This window comes from Sinohyriopsis cumingii, chromosome 11 (genome assembly GCF_028554795.1).
Source record: "Sinohyriopsis cumingii isolate HCF-2022 chromosome 11, ASM2855479v2, whole genome shotgun sequence".
Classification (NCBI taxonomy): domain Eukaryota; kingdom Metazoa; phylum Mollusca; class Bivalvia; order Unionida; family Unionidae; genus Sinohyriopsis; species Sinohyriopsis cumingii.
The window spans coordinates 46,511,366-46,533,582 of NC_142971.1; the positions used below are offsets into that span (position 1 = coordinate 46,511,366).

Consider the following 22,217-nt stretch of genomic DNA (forward strand, 5'->3'; position numbering starts at 1 on the left):
GCATATTCCAGTAGTAAGGATCGAAACCAAGAGCAGAGAAGTGCAAAGCAACATTTGCTATATTCAGGTCCTATACTTGATTTTTTTAGGATCCGAATTATTGAAGAAAGTTAAGGAAAAAGAGAAAATGAAAGTCGAGAAATTGCTCTATTTATTATTTATATTGAATAAAGTAAATTTAGTTACAATAAAAGAAAGAAAGAAAAACTTCAACTGTTTTTAGTTATAAAAGAAAAAAAAAAAATTAGAGTCTACAGCACCCGGTATTCCCAGGCGGTCACCCATCCAAGTACTAACCGGGCCCGACGTTGCTTAACTTCGGTGATCGGACGAGAACCGGTGCTTTCAACGTGGTATGGCCGTAGACACAAGTGTGTGTAAATTTAAGACTTATATTCGCTTCTCTCTTCACCGTTTCCGATGTACAGACGTTTACGTTTATGTGCCGTGTAAAATTAGTAATTAAAGTGTACTTATTAAAACTTATATAGATAAACTGCCTTCATACATTATTCAAATTTGTAATTCAGGCATTTTCGGACTCGGACATTAGTTGCTTAACCGGAGGTTTACACCTTCAAATGGACTTAAATAACAATGCATTTAAACGAAGATTATCATTTTTGTTGTTTTTGGGCATTATTATTATTATTATTATTTATCTTATATCAACTGACTAATTCAATAGGTAAATAATCGACATCAGCCTATGAGCTACCTTTAAAGACGGACTCGAATCTGATTTGAAACGGATATCGTCTTGCAGCTCGGAAACGTTAAAGTTGTGGAAACACAGAAAGTGCAAGGAAGTGGAAGCAGGGAACATCCATCCAAACTTACTGTAATCAAAACAGAGATTTATACACCAATTTATTTTGTCAATGGCCCATATTCGAAGTATTCGCTAAGGGATGCCAAGTTTCACACTGATAGACTGGTGCCCTGCTAAAAACAGGTAAATAAATTAAAATAATTAAAAATAATACATTCCAAATATATCTATCAATTATTGAATAAGAAATACCACAGACAAGTATCCAAAATGAAAGACATCGATTGCATACGTTGCAATTATTCGCTATAGGCTGAATCCGGAATATCAGAAGAAATTTGGAGGATCTGGACGGCATACGAGGCGGCCCATTTCGATCCTGGAGGTAGAGGAAACTGAAAAATTTGCACCAGATTTGTGAACAAGAAATATTGGCCATATATGATCGCATATCCTCACAGTGAGGATGGAACCAAAAAAAAATTTAAAAAATGCCTACAGCACCCGGTATTCCCAGGCGGTCACCCATCCAAGTACTAACCGGGCCCGACGTTGCTTAACTTCGGTGATCGGACGAGAACCGGTGTTTTCAACGTGGTATGGCCGTAGACATTTGTATGTACAAATTTAAGACTAATATAGGTTGTCTCTTCGTCGTTACAAAGATATATTACACACACACACACACACACACACACACACACACACACACATATATATATATATATATATATATATATATATATATATATATATATATATATATATATATATATATATATATATATATATATATATATATATATATATATATATATATATTAGAGACAGGGGAGAGCTCTGCTTACGACAATACATCCCTTCAGTTTCAATCTGTAAAGAAGCAAGAGCTTATTTGATCGCCGATGTCACTGACATGTAGGTTGCCATATTTGTGCAGTCATTTGAATAGTAATACAATGGCGAGTTCCGTGTCAAATTTCATCAAGGTTGTCGTTTTCTTTCGTCAGTCAGCTTCATTAACGACAAATGATGTTATACTCGGAATTATTTCTGAGAAAATAAATCGTATTTCTCTCGATTTCATGCAGGTATATCTCGATGAAAGGTCGGTCAAGTTTGCATGGCAGGCTAGTAAGCACAGGGGCTCGCATCGTTGCTCACAATTGAACTGACAGTCATACATTTTATACTATATGTACGACTGATAGTTTCATTGTAAGCAATGATACGAGCCCCCTGTGGCTAGTAAGCAGCCTATGCCGATACCGCATGGTGTCGGCGATTTCCAACGTTTTGATAAGCAAAACAAATGTCCATACACCCCAATACTAATGTCCAAATATCAAAAATCGCTATTTTGGGACTATTATGAATTCATTCAAGGACATTCTAAATTACATCATCGCCACACGTCAAGATTGTTATTACATCAGCACATTCAAAATTGGACTTCATTCAGAAAACCACTGGCATTCATTTGGAACACTACCCTTTTGGACTTGTCATATAACTTTTCATGGACTATTTGTGATTTCATTTATAATGCTGAAAAGTATTTAAATTTTCACTTTGTATTCTTTATAAAAATAAATTAAGTCGGTTGGTTTAGATTGGCTAAGATAGCATTAAGGTGTTTTTGTTTATATGAGCCAATATCACATTATTCTTTTCTTGGTTTAGATGGGCTAAGTTCACATTATGGTACATTGGTTTAGATGGGCTAAGTTCACATTAAGGTGTTTGGCTAAGTTTCCATTAAGATATTTGGTTTAGATTGGCTAAGTTTGCATTAAAGTGTATTGGCTTATATTGGCAAATTTCACATAGGAATTTGATTTAGATGGCCTAAGTTCACATTATGGTGTTCTGGCAAAAGACTGCTTGGTTTTGTTAGGCAATGAGGGTAGTCTTGCTCAAGGGTACAATAGGGCAACCAGCTTGATAGAAATCTATCATGTTAACCATTGGACTGATGTACATTTTATCAGTGTAATTTAGAGTCTGTTTAAACCATTCCGAATCCCCCCATCTCTCTCTCTCTCTCTCTCACATATATATATATATATATATATATATATATATATATATATATATATATATATATATATATGAAAGAAATAATATTTTCAATCTTTCTGCACTGTACTGATTTTCTGGTTGAATACTAAAAGTAAGTTTAAATATATATAAGGAGTTTGCAAATTTTATAAAAGTCAGCTTGCCTAGCAAGTAGTAGGTCAATATGATACAATGTAGAATTTAAGAAAATGTCATTATATGTATTGAAACGTTTGTTTCCTTTGTATCTGTTGATATCTAAAATCCATATCCCAATAATTAAAATTATCCAAGACTATATGTAAATAATACACGTATGTATGTATGTACACACACAAACGTATATATATATATATATATATATATATATATATATATATATATATATATATATATATATATATATATATATATATATATATATATATATATATATATCACAAAAGACACACACATATCTTAAAACACCCTCAGCCACCCAGGATATATATATGATCCGTTTTTACGAGATAAACTTATTAATTCAGTATGGTATAATTATCGAGTAAGATCAGTAGAGTTTTTGCCCTTGTTTGCAATCGTTATAGGATAACGCGTTAAAAATAAAATTACACAGAAGTACAATTAATGTTAATAGCTGATAAAGTTATGCGAACTTTGTTGCATACTCTCTCTCTCTCTCTCTCTCTCTCGTGTGTCAGTATGATAAAGCAAGAAGAAAAAGGAAGAACAGTAAAGAACATATATAAAAAGGTTTATTGAAACAGCGTCTCATCATGGTGTGGGCACCACGATGCATAGGGATAAATAAAAAAGCGAGTATTCCATTACTTTTCACTTCATTTGATATGCATCCATATGACACAGAATGCTCTCGGTGAGTACAGGGAATCAGATAAACGTCACTGTGCGGGACTAGGTATAAAACATTTATTGTAGTTTTAATTGTAAATTTTTCGGGCATTTAAGTAGAAATTAAATGATTTCAGTTCTAGTGAGAACAACATTTCGACTGTAAAACATAATTTGTTGTCTTGATGCGTTTTCAAGACTCTTGGGCTGATTAGTCACACATCTCTTCAACGTTTCCGATGTACAAATGTTTGTGTGCAGTATAATATTAGTAACTAAAGTGTATACTGATTCAAAGTTCTAATCCAAAAGAAGCAAAACTGGCCTCAGATACTCATATTTGTCACTCATCCATTTTCTGACCCAGATAAGGGGAGAATTCCATGTTGAAATTGACTTAAAATGCAGATTCAGGACATTATTGTTGTTGTTATTATTATTATTATTATTATTATTATTATTCCTCTTTCTGTCCTATCATTTGGTTAAAATAAGCGACACCGGCCTATAAGCTAACTTTAAAAATAGGGTCTTATGAGATTTGCAAAGGATCTCTTCTTGCAACTTGTAGAAGTTAACGTTGTGGAAATACAGAAAGTGGAAGCATGGAATATCTATCTAAACTTACTGTAATCAAAACAGAATTTTATAACCCAATTTATTTAGCCAATGGCCCATATTTACAGTATTCGCTACAGGATGCCAATTTTCCCACTGGCAGACTGAGGCCCTGCTGTAAAAGAAATCAATCAATCAATAAATTAATATAAAAAATTCTCACAATTCATACATTCCATATTTATCAATCAATTAGTGAATAAGAAATACCACAAATAAGTACCCAAAATGAAAGACATTGATCGCATATTTTGCAACTCTGCGCTAGAGACTACACCAGGAATATATGAGAAGAAACTTGAAGGAAGTATTTCGACGTGAAAGGAGGCAGCTTGTTGTGGTAGTAAAAGTAGAGGAAACTGGATAAATTGAACCGAATTTGTTAATAAGAAATACTGGTCATCTATGATCGCATATTCCAGTAGTAAGGATCGAAACCAAGAGCAGAGAAGTGCAAAGCAACATTTGCTATATTCAGGTCCTATACTTGATTTTTTTAGGATCCGAATTATTGAAGAAAGTTAAGGAAAAAGAGAAAATGAAAGTCGAGAAATTGCTCTATTTATTATTTATATTGAATAAAGTAAATTTAGTTACAATAAAAGAAAGAAAGAAAAACTTCAACTGTTTTTAGTTATAAAAGAAAAAAAAAAAATTAGAGTCTACAGCACCCGGTATTCCCAGGCGGTCACCCATCCAAGTACTAACCGGGCCCGACGTTGCTTAACTTCGGTGATCGGACGAGAACCGGTGCTTTCAACGTGGTATGGCCGTAGACACAAGTGTGTGTAAATTTAAGACTTATATTCGCTTCTCTCTTCACCGTTTCCGATGTACAGACGTTTACGTTTATGTGCCGTGTAAAATTAGTAATTAAAGTGTACTTATTAAAACTTATATAGATAAACTGCCTTCATACATTATTCAAATTTGTAATTCAGGCATTTTCGGACTCGGACATTAGTTGCTTAACCGGAGGTTTACACCTTCAAATGGACTTAAATAACAATGCATTTAAACGAAGATTCAGTTCATTTTTGTTGTTTTTGGGCATTATTATTATTATTATTATTTATCTTGTATCAACTGACTAATTCAATAGGTAAATAATCGACATCAGCCTATGAGCTACCTTTAAAGACGGACTCGAATCTGATTTGAAACGGATATCGTCTTGCAGCTCGGAAACGTTAAAGTTGTGGAAACACAGAAAGTGCAAGGAAGTGGAAGCAGGGAACATCCATCCAAACTTACTGTAATCAAAACAGAGATTTATACACCAATTTATTTTGTCAATGGCCCATATTCGAAGTATTCGCTAAGGGATGCCAAGTTTCACACTGATAGACTGGTGCCCTGCTAAAAACAGGTAAATAAATTAAAATAATTAAAAATAATACATTCCAAATATATCTATCAATTATTGAATAAGAAATACCACAGACAAGTATCCAAAATGAAAGACATCGATTGCATACGTTGCAATTATTCGCTATAGGCTGAATCCGGAATATCAGAAGAAATTTGGAGGATCTGGACGGCATACGAGGCGGCCCATTTCGATCCTGGAGGTAGAGGAAACTGAAAAATTTGCACCAGATTTGTGAACAAGAAATATTGGCCATATATGATCGCATATCCTCACAGTGAGGATGGAACCAAAAAAAAATTTAAAAAATGCCTACAGCACCCGGTATTCCCAGGCGGTCACCCATCCAAGTACTAACCGGGCCCGACGTTGCTTAACTTCGGTGATCGGACGAGGACCGGTGTTTTCAACGTGGTATGGCCGTAGACATTTGTATGTACAAATTTAAGACTAATATAGGTTATCTCTTCGTCGTTACAAAGATATATTACACACGCACACACACACACACACACACACACACACACACACACACATATATATATATATATATATATATATATATATATATATATATATATATTAGAGACAGGGGAGAGCTCTGCTTACGACAATACATCCCTTCAGTTTCAATCTGTAAAGAAGCAAGAGCTTATTTGATCGCCGATGTCACTGACATGTAGGTTGCCATATTTGTGCAGTCATTTGAATAGTAATACAATGGCGAGTTCCGTGTCAAATTTCATCAAGGTTGTCGTTTTCTTTCGTCAGTCAGCTTCATTAACAACAAATGATGTTATACTCGGAATTATTTCTGAGAAAATAAATCGTATTTCTCTCGATTTCATGCAGGTATATCTCGATGAAAGGTCGGTCAAGTTTGCATGGCAGGCTAGTAAGCACAGGGGCTCGCATCGTTGCTCACAATTGAACTGACAGTCATACATTTTATACTATATGTACGACTGATAGTTTCATTGTAAGCAATGATACGAGCCCCCTGTGGCTAGTAAGCAGCCTATGCCGATACCGCATGGTGTCGGCGATTTCCAACGTTTTGATAAGCAAAACAAATATGTCCATACACCCCAATACTAATGTCCAAATATCAAAAATCGCTATTTTGGGACTATTATGAATTCATTCAAGGACATTCTAAATTACATCATCGCCACACGTCAAGATTGTTATTACATCAGCACATTCAAAATTGGACTTCATTCAGAAAACCACTGGCATTCATTTGGAACACTACCCTTTTGGACTTGTCATATAACTTTTCATGGACTATTTGTGATTTCATTTATAATGCTGAAAAGTATTTAAATTTTCACTTTGTATTCTTTATAAAAATAAATTAAGTCGGTTGGTTTAGATTGGCTAAGATAGCATTAAGGTGTTTTTGTTTATATGAGCCAATATCACATTATTCTTTTCTTGGTTTAGATGGGCTAAGTTCACATTATGGTACATTGGTTTAGATGGGCTAAGTTCACATTAAGGTGTTTGGCTAAGTTTCCATTAAGATATTTGGTTTAGATTGGCTAAGTTTGCATTAAAGTGTATTGGCTTATATTGGCAAATTTCACATAGGAATTTGATTTAGATGGCCTAAGTTCACATTATGGTGTTCTGGCAAAAGACTGCTTGGTTTTATTAGGCAATGAGGGTAGTCTTGCTCAAGGGTACAATAGGGCAACCAGCTTGATAGAAATCTATCATGTTAACCATTGGACTGATGTACATTTTATCAGTGTAATTTAGAGTCTGTTTAAACCATTCCGAATCCCCCCATCTCTCTCTCTCTCTCTCTCATATATATATATATATATATATATATATATATATATATATATATATATATATATATATATATATATATATGAAAGAAATAATATTTTCAATCTTTCTGCACTGTACTGATTTTCTGGTTGAATACTAAAAGTAAGTTTAAATATATATAAGGAGTTTGCAAATTTTATAAAAGTCAGCTTGCCTAGCAAGTAGTAGGTCAATATGATACAATGTAGAATTTAAGAAAATGTCATTATATGTATTGAAACGTTTGTTTCCTTTGTATCTGTTGATATCTAAAATCCATATCCCAATAATTAAAATTATCCAAGACTATATGTAAATAATACACATATGTATGTATGTATGTACACACACAAACGTATATATATATATATATATATATATATATATATATATATATATATATATATATATATCACAAAAGACACACACATATCTTAAAACACCCTCAGCCACCCAGGATATATATATGATCCGTTTTTACGAGATAAACTTATTAATTCAGTATGGTATAATTATCGAGTAAGATCAGTAGAGTTTTTGCCCTTGTTTGCAATCGTTATAGGATAACGCGTTAAAAATAAAATTACACAGAAGTACAATTAATGTTAATAGCTGATAAAGTTATGCGAACTTTGTTGCATACTCTCTCTCTCTCTCTCTCTCTCTCTCGTGTGTCAGTATGATAAAGCAAGAAGAAAAAGGAAGAACAGTAAAGAACATATATAAAAAGGTTTATTGAAACAGCGTCTCATCATGGTGTGGGCACCACGATGCATAGGGATAAATAAAAAAGCGAGTATTCCATTACTTTTCACTTCATTTGATATGCATCCATATGACACAGAATGCTCTCGGTGAGTACAGGGAATCAGATAAACGTCACTGTGCGGGACTAGGTATAAAACATTTATTGTAGTTTTAATTGTAAATTTTTCGGGCATTTAAGTAGAAATTAAATGATTTCAGTTCTAGTGAGAACAACATTTCGACTGTAAAACATAATTTGTTGTCTTGATGCGTTTTCAAGACTCTTGGGCTGATTAGTCACACATCTCTTCAACGTTTCCGATGTACAAATGTTTGTGTGCAGTATAATATTAGTAACTAAAGTGTATACTGATTCAAAGTTCTAATCCAAAAGAAGCAAAACTGGCCTCAGATACTCATATTTGTCACTCATCCATTTTCTGACCCAGATAAGGGGAGAATTCCATGTTGAAATTGACTTAAAATGCAGATTCAGGACATTATTGTTGTTGTTATTATTATTATTATTATTCCTCTTTCTGTCCTATCATTTGGTTAAAATAAGCGACACCGGCCTATAAGCTAACTTTAAAAATAGGGTCTTATGAGATTTGCAAAGGATCTCTTCTTGCAACTTGTAGAAGTTAACGTTGTGGAAATACAGAAAGTGGAAGCATGAAATATCTATCTAAACTTACTGTAATCAAAACAGAATTTTATAACCCAATTTATTTAGCCAATGGCCCATATTTACAGTATTCGCTACAGGATGCCAATTTTCCCACTGGCAGACTGAGGCCCTGCTGTAAAAGAAATCAATCAATCAATAAATTAATATAAAAAATTCTCACAATTCATACATTCCATATTTATCAATCAATTAGTGAATAAGAAATACCACAAATAAGTACCCAAAATGAAAGACATTGATCGCATATTTTGCAACTCTGCGCTAGAGACTACACCAGGAATATATGAGAAGAAACTTGAAGGAAGTATTTCGACGTGAAAGGAGGCAGCTTGTTGTGGTAGTAAAAGTAGAGGAAACTGGATAAATTGAACCGAATTTGTTAATAAGAAATACTGGTCATCTATGATCGCATATTCCAGTAGTAAGGATCGAAACCAAGAGCAGAGAAGTGCAAAGCAACATTTGCTATATTCAGGTCCTATACTTGATTTTTTTAGGATCCGAATTATTGAAGAAAGTTAAGGAAAAAGAGAAAATGAAAGTCGAGAAATTGCTCTATTTATTATTTATATTGAATAAAGTAAATTTAGTTACAATAAAAGAAAGAAAGAAAAACTTCAACTGTTTTTAGTTATAAAAGAAAAAAAAAAAATTAGAGTCTACAGCACCCGGTATTCCCAGGCGGTCACCCATCCAAGTACTAACCGGGCCCGACGTTGCTTAACTTCGGTGATCGGACGAGAACCGGTGCTTTCAACGTGGTATGGCCGTAGACACAAGTGTGTGTAAATTTAAGACTTATATTCGCTTCTCTCTTCACCGTTTCCGATGTACAGACGTTTACGTTTATGTGCCGTGTAAAATTAGTAATTAAAGTGTACTTATTAAAACTTATATAGATAAACTGCCTTCATACATTATTCAAATTTGTAATTCAGGCATTTTCGGACTCGGACATTAGTTGCTTAACCGGAGGTTTACACCTTCAAATGGACTTAAATAACAATGCATTTAAACGAAGATTCAGTTCATTTTTGTTGTTTTTGGGCATTATTATTATTATTATTATTTATCTTATATCAACTGACTAATTCAATAGGTAAATAATCGACATCAGCCTATGAGCTACCTTTAAAGACGGACTCGAATCTGATTTGAAACGGATATCGTCTTGCAGCTCGGAAACGTTAAAGTTGTGGAAACACAGAAAGTGCAAGGAAGTGGAAGCAGGGAACATCCATCCAAACTTACTGTAATCAAAACAGAGATTTATACACCAATTTATTTTGTCAATGGCCCATATTCGAAGTATTCGCTAAGGGATGCCAAGTTTCACACTGATAGACTGGTGCCCTGCTAAAAACAGGTAAATAAATTAAAATAATTAAAAATAATACATTCCAAATATATCTATCAATTATTGAATAAGAAATACCACAGACAAGTATCCAAAATGAAAGACATCGATTGCATACGTTGCAATTATTCGCTATAGGCTGAATCCGGAATATCAGAAGAAATTTGGAGGATCTGGACGGCATACGAGGCGGCCCATTTCGATCCTGGAGGTAGAGGAAACTGAAAAATTTGCACCAGATTTGTGAACAAGAAATATTGGCCATATATGATCGCATATCCTCACAGTGAGGATGGAACCAAAAAAAAATTTAAAAAATGCCTACAGCACCCGGTATTCCCAGGCGGTCACCCATCCAAGTACTAACCGGGCCCGACGTTGCTTAACTTCGGTGATCGGACGAGAACCGGTGTTTTCAACGTGGTATGGCCGTAGACATTTGTATGTACAAATTTAAGACTAATATAGGTTGTCTCTTCGTCGTTACAAAGATATATTACACACACACACACACACACACACACACACACACACACACACACATATATATATATATATATATATATATATATATATATATATATATATATATATATATATATATATATATATATATATTAGAGACAGGGGAGAGCTCTGCTTACGACAATACATCCCTTCAGTTTCAATCTGTAAAGAAGCAAGAGCTTATTTGATCGCCGATGTCACTGACATGTAGGTTGCCATATTTGTGCAGTCATTTGAATAGTAATACAATGGCGAGTTCCGTGTCAAATTTCATCAAGGTTGTCGTTTTCTTTCGTCAGTCAGCTTCATTAACGACAAATGATGTTATACTCGGAATTATTTCTGAGAAAATAAATCGTATTTCTCTCGATTTCATGCAGGTATATCTCGATGAAAGGTCGGTCAAGTTTGCATGGCAGGCTAGTAAGCACAGGGGCTCGCATCGTTGCTCACAATTGAACTGACAGTCATACATTTTATACTATATGTACGACTGATAGTTTCATTGTAAGCAATGATACGAGCCCCCTGTGGCTAGTAAGCAGCCTATGCCGATACCGCATGGTGTCGGCGATTTCCAACGTTTTGATAAGCAAAACAAATGTCCATACACCCCAATACTAATGTCCAAATATCAAAAATCGCTATTTTGGGACTATTATGAATTCATTCAAGGACATTCTAAATTACATCATCGCCACACGTCAAGATTGTTATTACATCAGCACATTCAAAATTGGACTTCATTCAGAAAACCACTGGCATTCATTTGGAACACTACCCTTTTGGACTTGTCATATAACTTTTCATGGACTATTTGTGATTTCATTTATAATGCTGAAAAGTATTTAAATTTTCACTTTGTATTCTTTATAAAAATAAATTAAGTCGGTTGGTTTAGATTGGCTAAGATAGCATTAAGGTGTTTTTGTTTATATGAGCCAATATCACATTATTCTTTTCTTGGTTTAGATGGGCTAAGTTCACATTATGGTACATTGGTTTAGATGGGCTAAGTTCACATTAAGGTGTTTGGCTAAGTTTCCATTAAGATATTTGGTTTAGATTGGCTAAGTTTGCATTAAAGTGTATTGGCTTATATTGGCAAATTTCACATAGGAATTTGATTTAGATGGCCTAAGTTCACATTATGGTGTTCTGGCAAAAGACTGCTTGGTTTTGTTAGGCAATGAGGGTAGTCTTGCTCAAGGGTACAATAGGGCAACCAGCTTGATAGAAATCTATCATGTTAACCATTGGACTGATGTACATTTTATCAGTGTAATTTAGAGTCTGTTTAAACCATTCCGAATCCCCCCATCTCTCTCTCTCTCTCTCTCACATATATATATATATATATATATATATATATATATATATATATATATATATATATATATATATGAAAGAAATAATATTTTCAATCTTTCTGCACTGTACTGATTTTCTGGTTGAATACTAAAAGTAAGTTTAAATATATATAAGGAGTTTGCAAATTTTATAAAAGTCAGCTTGCCTAGCAAGTAGTAGGTCAATATGATACAATGTAGAATTTAAGAAAATGTCATTATATGTATTGAAACGTTTGTTTCCTTTGTATCTGTTGATATCTAAAATCCATATCCCAATAATTAAAATTATCCAAGACTATATGTAAATAATACACATATGTATGTATGTATGTACACACACAAACGTATATATATATATATATATATATATATATATATATATATATATATATATATATATATATATATATATATATATATATCACAAAAGACACACACATATCTTAAAACACCCTCAGCCACCCAGGATATATATATGATCCGTTTTTACGAGATAAACTTATTAATTCAGTATGGTATAATTATCGAGTAAGATCAGTAGAGTTTTTGCCCTTGTTTGCAATCGTTATAGGATAACGCGTTAAAAATAAAATTACACAGAAGTACAATTAATGTTAATAGCTGATAAAGTTATGCGAACTTTGTTGCATACTCTCTCTCTCTCTCTCTCTCTCTCGTGTGTCAGTATGATAAAGCAAGAAGAAAAAGGAAGAACAGTAAAGAACATATATAAAAAGGTTTATTGAAACAGCGTCTCATCATGGTGTGGGCACCACGATGCATAGGGATAAATAAAAAAGCGAGTATTCCATTACTTTTCACTTCATTTGATATGCATCCATATGACACAGAATGCTCTCGGTGAGTACAGGGAATCAGATAAACGTCACTGTGCGGGACTAGGTATAAAACATTTATTGTAGTTTTAATTGTAAATTTTTCGGGCATTTAAGTAGAAATTAAATGATTTCAGTTCTAGTGAGAACAACATTTCGACTGTAAAACATAATTTGTTGTCTTGATGCGTTTTCAAGACTCTTGGGCTGATTAGTCACACATCTCTTCAACGTTTCCGATGTACAAATGTTTGTGTGCAGTATAATATTAGTAACTAAAGTGTATACTGATTCAAAGTTCTAATCCAAAAGAAGCAAAACTGGCCTCAGATACTCATATTTGTCACTCATCCATTTTCTGACCCAGATAAGGGGAGAATTCCATGTTGAAATTGACTTAAAATGCAGATTCAGGACATTATTGTTGTTGTTATTATTATTATTATTATTCCTCTTTCTGTCCTATCATTTGGTTAAAATAAGCGACACCGGCCTATAAGCTAACTTTAAAAATAGGGTCTTATGAGATTTGCAAAGGATCTCTTCTTGCAACTTGTAGAAGTTAACGTTGTGGAAATACAGAAAGTGGAAGCATGAAATATCTATCTAAACTTACTGTAATCAAAACAGAATTTTATAACCCAATTTATTTAGCCAATGGCCCATATTTACAGTATTCGCTACAGGATGCCAATTTTCCCACTGGCAGACTGAGGCCCTGCTGTAAAAGAAATCAATCAATCAATAAATTAATATAAAAAATTCTCACAATTCATACATTCCATATTTATCAATCAATTAGTGAATAAGAAATACCACAAATAAGTACCCAAAATGAAAGACATTGATCGCATATTTTGCAACTCTGCGCTAGAGACTACACCAGGAATATATGAGAAGAAACTTGAAGGAAGTATTTCGACGTGAAAGGAGGCAGCTTGTTGTGGTAGTAAAAGTAGAGGAAACTGGATAAATTGAACCGAATTTGTTAATAAGAAATACTGGTCATCTATGATCGCATATTCCAGTAGTAAGGATCGAAACCAAGAGCAGAGAAGTGCAAAGCAACATTTGCTATATTCAGGTCCTATACTTGATTTTTTTAGGATCCGAATTATTGAAGAAAGTTAAGGAAAAAGAGAAAATGAAAGTCGAGAAATTGCTCTATTTATTATTTATATTGAATAAAGTAAATTTAGTTACAATAAAAGAAAGAAAGAAAAACTTCAACTGTTTTTAGTTATAAAAGAAAAAAAAAAAATTAGAGTCTACAGCACCCGGTATTCCCAGGCGGTCACCCATCCAAGTACTAACCGGGCCCGACGTTGCTTAACTTCGGTGATCGGACGAGAACCGGTGCTTTCAACGTGGTATGGCCGTAGACACAAGTGTGTGTAAATTTAAGACTTATATTCGCTTCTCTCTTCACCGTTTCCGATGTACAGACGTTTACGTTTATGTGCCGTGTAAAATTAGTAATTAAAGTGTACTTATTAAAACTTATATAGATAAACTGCCTTCATACATTATTCAAATTTGTAATTCAGGCATTTTCGGACTCGGACATTAGTTGCTTAACCGGAGGTTTACACCTTCAAATGGACTTAAATAACAATGCATTTAAACGAAGATTCAGTTCATTTTTGTTGTTTTTGGGCATTATTATTATTATTATTATTTATCTTATATCAACTGACTAATTCAATAGGTAAATAATCGACATCAGCCTATGAGCTACCTTTAAAGACGGACTCGAATCTGATTTGAAACGGATATCGTCTTGCAGCTCGGAAACGTTAAAGTTGTGGAAACACAGAAAGTGCAAGGAAGTGGAAGCAGGGAACATCCATCCAAACTTACTGTAATCAAAACAGAGATTTATACACCAATTTATTTTGTCAATGGCCCATATTCGAAGTATTCGCTAAGGGATGCCAAGTTTCACACTGATAGACTGGTGCCCTGCTAAAAACAGGTAAATAAATTAAAATAATTAAAAATAATACATTCCAAATATATCTATCAATTATTGAATAAGAAATACCACAGACAAGTATCCAAAATGAAAGACATCGATTGCATACGTTGCAATTATTCGCTATAGGCTGAATCCGGAATATCAGAAGAAATTTGGAGGATCTGGACGGCATACGAGGCGGCCCATTTCGATCCTGGAGGTAGAGGAAACTGAAAAATTTGCACCAGATTTGTGAACAAGAAATATTGGCCATATATGATCGCATATCCTCACAGTGAGGATGGAACCAAAAAAAAATTTAAAAAATGCCTACAGCACCCGGTATTCCCAGGCGGTCACCCATCCAAGTACTAACCGGGCCCGACGTTGCTTAACTTCGGTGATCGGACGAGAACCGGTGTTTTCAACGTGGTATGGCCGTAGACATTTGTATGTACAAATTTAAGACTAATATAGGTTGTCTCTTCGTCGTTACAAAGATATATTACACACACACACACACACACACACACACACACACACACACACATATATATATATATATATATATATATATATATATATATATATATATATATATATATATATATATATATATATATATATATATATATATATATATATATATATATATTAGAGACAGGGGAGAGCTCTGCTTACGACAATACATCCCTTCAGTTTCAATCTGTAAAGAAGCAAGAGCTTATTTGATCGCCGATGTCACTGACATGTAGGTTGCCATATTTGTGCAGTCATTTGAATAGTAATACAATGGCGAGTTCCGTGTCAAATTTCAACAAGGTTGTCGTTTTCTTTCGTCAGTCAGCTTCATTAACGACAAATGATGTTATACTCGGAATTATTTCTGAGAAAATAAATCGTATTTCTCTCGATTTCATGCAGGTATATCTCGATGAAAGGTCGGTCAAGTTTGCATGGCAGGCTAGTAAGCACAGGGGCTCGCATCGTTGCTCACAATTGAACTGACAGTCATACATTTTATACTATATGTACGACTGATAGTTTCATTGTAAGCAATGATACGAGCCCCCTGTGGCTAGTAAGCAGCCTATGCCGATACCGCATGGTGTCGGCGATTTCCAACGTTTTGATAAGCAAAACAAATGTCCATACACCCCAATACTAATGTCCAAATATCAAAAATCGCTATTTTGGGACTATTATGAATTCATTCAAGGACATTCTAAATTACATCATCGCCACACGTCAAGATTGTTATTACATCAGCACATTCAAAATTGGACTTCATTCAGAAAACCACTGGCATTCATTTGGAACACTACCCTTTTGGACTTGTCATATAACTTTTCATGGACTATTTGTGATTTCATTTATAATGCTGAAAAGTATTTAAATTTTCACTTTGTATTCTTTATAAAAATAAATTAAGTCGGTTGGTTTAGATTGGCTAAGATAGCATTAAGGTGTTTTTGTTTATATGAGCCAATATCACATTATTCTTTTCTTGGTTTAGATGGGCTAAGTTCACATTATGGTACATTGGTTTAGATGGGCTAAGTTCACATTAAGGTGTTTGGCTAAGTTTCCATTAAGATATTTGGTTTAGATTGGCTAAGTTTGCATTAAAGTGTATTGGCTTATATTGGCAAATTTCACATAGGAATTTGATTTAGATGGCCTAAGTTCACATTATGGTGTTCTGGCAAAAGACTGCTTGGTTTTGTTAGGCAATGAGGGTAGTCTTGCTCAAGGGTACAATAGGGCAACCAGCTTGATAGAAATCTATCATGTTAACCATTGGACTGATGTACATTTTATCAGTGTAATTTAGAGTCTGTTTAAACCATTCCGAATCCCCCCATCTCTCTCTCTCTCTCTCTCACATATATATATATATATATATATATATATATATATATATATATATATATATATATATATATATATATATATATATATATATATGAAAGAAATAATATTTTCAATCTTTCTGCACTGTACTGATTTTCTGGTTGAATACTAAAAGTAAGTTTAAATATATATAAGGAGTTTGCAAATTTTATAAAAGTCAGCTTGCCTAGCAAGTAGTAGGTCAATATGATACAATGTAGAATTTAAGAAAATGTCATTATATGTATTGAAACGTTTGTTTCCTTTGTATCTGTTGATATCTAAAATCCATATCCCAATAATTAAAATTATCCAAGACTATATGTAAATAATACACATATGTATGTATGTATGTACACACACAAACGTATATATATATATATATATATATATATATATATATATATATATATATATATATATATATATATATATATATATATATATATATATATCACAAAAGACACACACATATCTTAAAACACCCTCAGCCACCCAGGATATATATATGATCCGTTTTTACGAGATAAACTTATTAATTCAGTATGGTATAATTATCGAGTAAGATCAGTAGAGTTTTTGCCCTTGTTTGCAATCGTTATAGGATAACGCGTTAAAAATAAAATTACACAGAAGTACAATTAATGTTAATAGCTGATAAAGTTATGCGAACTTTGTTGCATACTCTCTCTCTCTCTCTCTCTCTCTCGTGTGTCAGTATGATAAAGCAAGAAGAAAAAGGAAGAACAGTAAAGAACATATATAAAAAGGTTTATTGAAACAGCGTCTCATCATGGTGTGGGCACCACGATGCATAGGGATAAATAAAAAAGCGAGTATTCCATTACTTTTCACTTCATTTGATATGCATCCATATGACACAGAATGCTCTCGGTGAGTACAGGGAATCAGATAAACGTCACTGTGCGGGACTAGGTATAAAACATTTATTGTAGTTTTAATTGTAAATTTTTCGGGCATTTAAGTAGAAATTAAATGATTTCAGTTCTAGTGAGAACAACATTTCGACTGTAAAACATAATTTGTTGTCTTGATGCGTTTTCAAGACTCTTGGGCTGATTAGTCACACATCTCTTCAACGTTTCCGATGTACAAATGTTTGTGTGCAGTATAATATTAGTAACTAAAGTGTATACTGATTCAAAGTTCTAATCCAAAAGAAGCAAAACTGGCCTCAGATACTCATATTTGTCACTCATCCATTTTCTGACCCAGATAAGGGGAGAATTCCATGTTGAAATTGACTTAAAATGCAGATTCAGGACATTATTGTTGTTGTTATTATTATTATTATTATTATTATTATTATTCCTCTTTCTGTCCTATCATTTGGTTAAAATAAGCGACACCGGCCTATAAGCTAACTTTAAAAATAGGGTCTTATGAGATTTGCAAAGGATCTCTTCTTGCAACTTGTAGAAGTTAACGTTGTGGAAATACAGAAAGTGGAAGCATGGAATATCTATCTAAACTTACTGTAATCAAAACAGAATTTTATAACCCAATTTATTTAGCCAATGGCCCATATTTACAGTATTCGCTACAGGATGCCAATTTTCCCACTGGCAGACTGAGGCCCTGCTGTAAAAGAAATCAATCAATCAATAAATTAATATAAAAAATTCTCACAATTCATACATTCCATATTTATCAATCAATTAGTGAATAAGAAATACCACAAATAAGTACCCAAAATGAAAGACATTGATCGCATATTTTGCAACTCTGCGCTAGAGACTACACCAGGAATATATGAGAAGAAACTTGAAGGAAGTATTTCGACGTGAAAGGAGGCAGCTTGTTGTGGTAGTAAAAGTAGAGGAAACTGGATAAATTGAACCGAATTTGTTAATAAGAAATACTGGTCATCTATGATCGCATATTCCAGTAGTAAGGATCGAAACCAAGAGCAGAGAAGTGCAAAGCAACATTTGCTATATTCAGGTCCTATACTTGATTTTTTTAGGATCCGAATTATTGAAGAAAGTTAAGGAAAAAGAGAAAATGAAAGTCGAGAAATTGCTCTATTTATTATTTATATTGAATAAAGTAAATTTAGTTACAATAAAAGAAAGAAAGAAAAACTTCAACTGTTTTTAGTTATAAAAGAAAAAAAAAAAATTAGAGTCTACAGCACCCGGTATTCCCAGGCGGTCACCCATCCAAGTACTAACCGGGCCCGACGTTGCTTAACTTCGGTGATCGGACGAGAACCGGTGCTTTCAACGTGGTATGGCCGTAGACACAAGTGTGTGTAAATTTAAGACTTATATTCGCTTCTCTCTTCACCGTTTCCGATGTACAGACGTTTACGTTTATGTGCCGTGTAAAATTAGTAATTAAAGTGTACTTATTAAAACTTATATAGATAAACTGCCTTCATACATTATTCAAATTTGTAATTCAGGCATTTTCGGACTCGGACATTAGTTGCTTAACCGGAGGTTTACACCTTCAAATGGACTTAAATAACAATGCATTTAAACGAAGATTCAGTTCATTTTTGTTGTTTTTGGGCATTATTATTATTATTATTATTTATCTTGTATCAACTGACTAATTCAATAGGTAAATAATCGACATCAGCCTATGAGCTACCTTTAAAGACGGACTCGAATCTGATTTGAAACGGATATCGTCTTGCAGCTCGGAAACGTTAAAGTTGTGGAAACACAGAAAGTGCAAGGAAGTGGAAGCAGGGAACATCCATCCAAACTTACTGTAATCAAAACAGAGATTTATACACCAATTTATTTTGTCAATGGCCCATATTCGAAGTATTCGCTAAGGGATGCCAAGTTTCACACTGATAGACTGGTGCCCTGCTAAAAACAGGTAAATAAATTAAAATAATTAAAAATAATACATTCCAAATATATCTATCAATTATTGAATAAGAAATACCACAGACAAGTATCCAAAATGAAAGACATCGATTGCATACGTTGCAATTATTCGCTATAGGCTGAATCCGGAATATCAGAAGAAATTTGGAGGATCTGGACGGCATACGAGGCGGCCCATTTCGATCCTGGAGGTAGAGGAAACTGAAAAATTTGCACCAGATTTGTGAACAAGAAATATTGGCCATATATGATCGCATATCCTCACAGTGAGGATGGAACCAAAAAAAAATTTAAAAAATGCCTACAGCACCCGGTATTCCCAGGCGGTCACCCATCCAAGTACTAACCGGGCCCGACGTTGCTTAACTTCGGTGATCGGACGAGGACCGGTGTTTTCAACGTGGTATGGCCGTAGACATTTGTATGTACAAATTTAAGACTAATATAGGTTATCTCTTCGTCGTTACAAAGATATATTACACACGCACACACACACACACACACACACACACACACACACACATATATATATATATATATATATATATATATATATATATATATATATATATATATATATATATATATATATATATATATATATATATATTAGAGACAGGGGAGAGCTCTGCTTACGACAATACATCCCTTCAGTTTCAATCTGTAAAGAAGCAAGAGCTTATTTGATCGCCGATGTCACTGACATGTAGGTTGCCATATTTGTGCAGTCATTTGAATAGTAATACAATGGCGAGTTCCGTGTCAAATTTCATCAAGGTTGTCGTTTTCTTTCGTCAGTCAGCTTCATTAACAACAAATGATGTTATACTCGGAATTATTTCTGAGAAAATAAATCGTATTTCTCTCGATTTCATGCAGGTATATCTCGATGAAAGGTCGGTCAAGTTTGCATGGCAGGCTAGTAAGCACAGGGGCTACAATTGAACTGACAGTCATACATTTTATACTATATGTACGACTGATAGTTTCATTGTAAGCAATGATACGAGCCCCCTGTGGCTAGTAAGCAGCCTATGCCGATACCGCATGGTGTCGGCGATTTCCAACGTTTTGATAAGCAAAACAAATATGTCCATACACCCCAATACTAATGTCCAAATATCAAAAATCGCTATTTTGGGACTATTATGAATTCATTCAAGGACATTCTAAATTACATCATCGCCACACGTCAAGATTGTTATTACATCAGCACATTCAAAATTGGACTTCATTCAGAAAACCACTGGCATTCATTTGGAACACTACCCTTTTGGACTTGTCATATAACTTTTCATGGACTATTTGTGATTTCATTTATAATGCTGAAAAGTATTTAAATTTTCACTTTGTATTCTTTATAAAAATAAATTAAGTCGGTTGGTTTAGATTGGCTAAGATAGCATTAAGGTGTTTTTGTTTATATGAGCCAATATCACATTATTCTTTTCTTGGTTTAGATGGGCTAAGTTCACATTATGGTACATTGGTTTAGATGGGCTAAGTTCACATTAAGGTGTTTGGCTAAGTTTCCATTAAGATATTTGGTTTAGATTGGCTAAGTTTGCATTAAAGTGTATTGGCTTATATTGGCAAATTTCACATAGGAATTTGATTTAGATGGCCTAAGTTCACATTATGGTGTTCTGGCAAAAGACTGCTTGGTTTTATTAGGCAATGAGGGTAGTCTTGCTCAAGGGTACAATAGGGCAACCAGCTTGATAGAAATCTATCATGTTAACCATTGGACTGATGTACATTTTATCAGTGTAATTTAGAGTCTGTTTAAACCATTCCGAATCCCCCCATCTCTCTCTCTCTCTCTCTCATATATATATATATATATATATATATATATATATATATATATATATATATATATATATATATATATATATATGAAAGAAATAATATTTTCAATCTTTCTGCACTGTACTGATTTTCTGGTTGAATACTAAAAGTAAGTTTAAATATATATAAGGAGTTTGCAAATTGTATAAAAGTCAGCTTGCCTAGCAAGTAGTAGGTCAATATGATACAATGTAGAATTTAAGAAAATGTCATTATATGTATTGAAACGTTTGTTTCCTTTGTATCTGTTGATATCTAAAATCCATATCCCAATAATTAAAATTATCCAAGACTATATGTAAATAATACACATATGTATGTATGTATGTACACACACAAACGTATATATATATATATATATATATATATATATATATATATATATATATATATATATATATATATATATATATATATATCACAAAAGACACACACATATCTTAAAACACCCTCAGCCACCCAGGATATATATATGATCCGTTTTTACGAGATAAACTTATTAATTCAGTATGGTATAATTATCGAGTAAGATCAGTAGAGTTTTTGCCCTTGTTTGCAATCGTTATAGGATAACGCGTTAAAAATAAAATTACACAGAAGTACAATTAATGTTAATAGCTGATAAAGTTATGCGAACTTTGTTGCATACTCTCTCTCTCTCTCTCT

The 22,217-nt window shown here is 33.5% G+C and overlaps 10 non-coding genes across 10 annotated transcripts; all 10 read right to left on the reverse strand.

Annotated features, from left to right (window-relative positions):
• Positions 1 to 248: 248 nt before the first annotated feature.
• LOC149788071 (5S ribosomal RNA) lies at positions 249 to 367 on the reverse strand. Its single transcript, XR_016424510.1, has one exon. It is a non-coding gene; the product is annotated as a 5S ribosomal RNA (ribosomal RNA).
• Positions 368 to 1,264: 897 nt separating this feature from the next.
• Positions 1,265 to 1,383, reverse strand: LOC149788072 (5S ribosomal RNA). Its single transcript, XR_016424614.1, has one exon. It is a non-coding gene; the product is annotated as a 5S ribosomal RNA (ribosomal RNA).
• Positions 1,384 to 4,962: 3,579 nt separating this feature from the next.
• Positions 4,963 to 5,081, reverse strand: LOC149788073 (5S ribosomal RNA). Its single transcript, XR_016424521.1, has one exon. It is a non-coding gene; the product is annotated as a 5S ribosomal RNA (ribosomal RNA).
• Positions 5,082 to 5,981: 900 nt separating this feature from the next.
• On the reverse strand, positions 5,982 to 6,100 carry LOC149788074 (5S ribosomal RNA). Its single transcript, XR_016424752.1, has one exon. It is a non-coding gene; the product is annotated as a 5S ribosomal RNA (ribosomal RNA).
• A 3,487-nt stretch (positions 6,101 to 9,587) lies between these two features.
• Positions 9,588 to 9,706, reverse strand: LOC149788075 (5S ribosomal RNA). Its single transcript, XR_016424532.1, has one exon. It is a non-coding gene; the product is annotated as a 5S ribosomal RNA (ribosomal RNA).
• Positions 9,707 to 10,606: 900 nt separating this feature from the next.
• LOC149788076 (5S ribosomal RNA) lies at positions 10,607 to 10,725 on the reverse strand. The gene has a single exon (XR_016424615.1). It is a non-coding gene; the product is annotated as a 5S ribosomal RNA (ribosomal RNA).
• Positions 10,726 to 14,248: 3,523 nt separating this feature from the next.
• On the reverse strand, positions 14,249 to 14,367 carry LOC149788077 (5S ribosomal RNA). The gene has a single exon (XR_016424543.1). It is a non-coding gene; the product is annotated as a 5S ribosomal RNA (ribosomal RNA).
• Positions 14,368 to 15,267: 900 nt separating this feature from the next.
• LOC149788078 (5S ribosomal RNA) lies at positions 15,268 to 15,386 on the reverse strand. Its single transcript, XR_016424616.1, has one exon. It is a non-coding gene; the product is annotated as a 5S ribosomal RNA (ribosomal RNA).
• A 3,593-nt stretch (positions 15,387 to 18,979) lies between these two features.
• Positions 18,980 to 19,098, reverse strand: LOC149788079 (5S ribosomal RNA). Its single transcript, XR_016424555.1, has one exon. It is a non-coding gene; the product is annotated as a 5S ribosomal RNA (ribosomal RNA).
• A 900-nt stretch (positions 19,099 to 19,998) lies between these two features.
• Positions 19,999 to 20,117, reverse strand: LOC149788080 (5S ribosomal RNA). The gene has a single exon (XR_016424753.1). It is a non-coding gene; the product is annotated as a 5S ribosomal RNA (ribosomal RNA).
• Positions 20,118 to 22,217: the final 2,100 nt, after the last annotated feature.